Here is a 4,144-nt window from a genome sequence, read left to right on the forward strand (position 1 = left end):
CCTTCTCCTTCTCCTTCTCCTTCTCCTTCTCCTTCTCCTTCTCCTTCTCCTTCTCCTTCTCCTTCTCCTTCTCCTTCTCCTTCTCCTTCTCCTCCTTCTCACCCCCCTCTCCCTTCTCTTTTCTATTTTCCTCTATCTCTCTACCTCATATTTACTGGTAAATAAGATCTGTACTACTGATTTCAGCATACGGTCTCATTTTCACCTTAGTTTGGGCAGAGGCATCTTTCACTATTCAGATCTCACCCATAATGTCTTCCTTGTCTGCATGTAGATATTACCAGGACACCCTTGTGGGATCAGCACAAAGCGGTAGCAGGGAATGATAATCATTCTGTTAATGTGGTTACCCTCACACAGATTTGCAAATACAGCATAGCATACAGGAGTGAAAAAAGATCATGCAAATTTCCAAAATTCAGCTGACCAGACGTGCAGCTGTACTCACTACTCAGTGGAGACACATCAGCCATTTGCCAGGAGGTATTGGCAGCAGATATTGTTCATACTAGCTCTAGATAGCCCTAGATGCTAGCCCTAGTGTACTGAAATGCAAGTGTAAATAGTGAAGAAGAGAAAAAAGAAGAAAAATTTGAGTATTTGACTAACAGCTTCAATGTCTAAATAAAAGGGTTAGGAGATTGATTTTTTTTTTCCAGACAAATGTTAATAAAAACCCAAAAAGTTAGCGAACACCATTAAGTTTATCACAGGTTTCAGCTCTTCATTGCGAGGTGCTTCTTGGAAAGTCCAAGTTCTGTGTGCTTTCATCAGAGGGACCATTCACATGCTGAAATCAGACTACCACTCTGCAATAAATTCTTCTGGCACCTGTGTATTCCTGAGCCAAGAACTGCACTTGAGAGTGACTGAACTTTGGCTGCCTGATAACCTCCACACAATATAAAAAATGAGAAAAGTAGAAATTTTATGGAGCTACTTATAAGCTTATCTTCTCCAGAAAGCCTCACTTTTTAAGTCAGCCAGTGGCAGGAGTCAGTCCAAACCTGACAGCGACACTATTCTTGTAGAATAGTGTGTGCTAATGCATCTGAAGGCAAAGAAAAAGTAATGTCAAACTCCAGTATGTGCTAGCAAAAAGAAATCCAAGCAAGGAAATAAGCTCTTTTCACTCAAAGTTCTACTTATTTTGCTAAATCATTGAGTTACAACTAGAAAATCAGAGTAAGCTTGTGTTCTCTCTCTTCCAAGGCTAAGGGTAATCCTGAACATGCCTCAAAAGCTGACAGTTTGAAGAAAAGCCAACCCACATCTCATGGAGCACAGTGTTTAAAACCCACAGATCTATCGATGTAGCAAAGTGCTTTGTCCCCTTCCTTACATTAGCTGACACCTGACCGCTGTTTTGGTACTCCGGTACTCCACACTTCAGGCCAACACAGAGTTGTATGTTACTCTTCCATGCCAACTACGTCTTTCTTTCTTTCTTTCTCATTAGACTGGTCTAATAAGCTCTTCTCTCTCCTTCTCTATACTGCTGAGACTTGGCATTGAATCTGCAGTTCTCACTTATTCCAGTCCCTTGACTCTCCTCCCTTGCTGCACTGCTTCTGTTTTTTGTGCTGGGTGTCAGTCCCAGCCCTAGTTCAGCTGCATCTCTCACCTACCTATCAAGTTTGTTTCTGGACCTTCTCTCTATTTCCTGCACAGTACATTTTCCCTAATCACAGTATTTTCTTCTCTAACATTTTCTCTACCCAAGCTCTTCTTTTGCAGCCAGTTTTTCCAAAGTTGGGACAAAAAATAATACCCCTAATGCTCTTTCTCCCATTTGTTTCTTTCACCTAATCTAAACTAAGATAACTGTTCAAAATTTTGAAGATAGCAGGTTCCTACAAGGGTTGCCTGTGAGGGAAACAACCAATCCATGTGCAGAAAAGAGTTTGTTTCTTCAGTATCCAAGTGCCAGATTAGCTAAGTTCTCCTACAGGAGATCCGCTGGCCATTTTTAAGGAAATTTTGACTCCTGCTACTGTCTTTGAAAGCCAAACAAGCCTGAGAAACCAAAAAGGCTTCAGTAGAAATGTAGAAGAAAATGTAAATGTCTGAGCAGTCTTCTGTTGTTTCACTCTGCTGAAGTTTTAGGAAGAAGGAAGACATAAATTCAATAGACATCATAAACTGATAAAAAAATAAGCACATATAAATACATAATTAGCTATACATCAGTTATATAACTAAGCATACAAAATCTCAAATATTTTAGTTATAGCCATGCAGTCCTATCCCTTAAACCTCCCAATTCAAGACAGGAGAAGATTTTTTTTAACTTTCATGGCTGTTTTACACTGAAGTAACTTGTCCCACTTTATGCTTGCACAGTGCCTCATGCAAAAGAATTCTGCTCTGCCTGGACACTAAAATAAGAAATAAAATTATTATGCATCCATAATTCCACAAAGAATAAAAATGGAGATCGGTAATTTACAGTACTGCATTTATAATTTCCTCCTGTTTTATATCACCACTGGAAGTGAAAAAGGTGAAGTTGAAACAGGAACTCTGATCCTTAAAGACCAGCACTGCCATTCTTCATTCAAAAGCTTTATCAGAGACAGAAAGGGAGCAATTGAGTAAGACAGTTTCCATCACATGCTGCTTCACCAAACAGGCTTTTGACATAGTCATATTTTGTGTTCCCCAAAATAGCACTTCAGCATGCTTCAGTTTATGAACTTGTTTTTTCAAACTCCTTTGAATTTAATTAGGCTATTCATCAGTTTGGTAAATGCAAAGAACCTTTTAAACGGAGAACAGTGATTGATTTTTAAAGTGCTATAATCACTCCAACTAGCTATAAAAAAATATTTTCTAATATATTTCAAAGTATATTAATATTCACTTTTTAAAATACAACATCTTCCATCCTTATTTTAATATATAACCAAGAAGCTACCATGATATCAACTAGGTGAAGTTCTTTACCCAGCACAGCTCCTGTATAAAGCTCCCATTAACATCTGCCCTTCATGTAAACCTTCCTGACACAGGAGGAAATTTTGAGAGTCAAATAAAGTTTGTCTTACACAGAGTCTGGATCTGGGTCTGAATGGACTCACATGAAAACTAAACATACATGGCTATAGCAGCACATATCCCACTAGTATAAACTACCACTATCTGCACCCAAATAACAGTTTGAGAGGGGTGTCAAGCATTTGTATGAATTATTGCACTGAGCAATGTTGAAAAACTGTAGAAAGAGGGAAGCCCAGAACTGGCTAACTTGCCTAAGCAAACCTAAAGACCCATGAAACCCTAAGGAACCCCAAGGAACCCTATGGAAATCAAGTCTCTCATTTTTCAGAGTCTTGCACCAAATTGCATCAGAAAAATACTTCATATACTTCATATACTGCAGCATGTTTAACGCAGTCAGTCAGTCCCAGGGAGGGAATTCACCCTTGAAATTTGTGTATTCTAAATACTTTCAGCCATAGATGGTGTCACAGACATGTCCCTGCTGCAGAAACAGAGGTTATTGCCTCAAAGAGAAAGCTACTATTCAGACGATTACTGTGACGGTTTTCAACTTTTACATTCTTGCTAAGGCCCAAACCCAGCAGCTCAGTCATCAGGAGCACTGCCTGTGTGACAAGGCCAGTGTGACAAGGTTGACTGCTCCAGGTGTACACCACAAATCTGACTGCTGAGACCTCTGATGAATGCAATGAGTAGAAGAATGCTGTGTGAAATGCCTGTAACTCTGCCTGGGGCTGGCCAGCTCTGGAGAGAGAACTAATACTTGTACTCTCTGTGTGGCTGCCCCTCTGCAACCAGCAAATACTGTCATGTAATGAAAGGAAAGGCAATGAGACACCTTTGGTCTCTCCTTTCCATACAGCAAATGCTTACCAACACTCCTGCATCCCTTCTCTGTACCACCCTGAGTCCTTTACTTCACTGTCTCTCACTTCAGCTGTCTGTTCTCCTCATTTATCCCCCTGAACAGGATCAGCTCTTTTCCATCTATCAATAGTGTCATCCTTTGTTTCCCCTAAGTATTTTTCTCTTGCTTTGTCATTAATAGGAATAGCATTTCTTCTCCATATCCCTTCATTTCACTTTGTTGATGTTTCTTACCTTACCTTACCTTACCTTACCTTACCTTACCTTACCTTAC

Source organism: Parus major, chromosome 1 (genome assembly GCF_001522545.3).
Source record: "Parus major isolate Abel chromosome 1, Parus_major1.1, whole genome shotgun sequence".
NCBI classification, from domain to species: Eukaryota; Metazoa; Chordata; class Aves; order Passeriformes; family Paridae; genus Parus; species Parus major.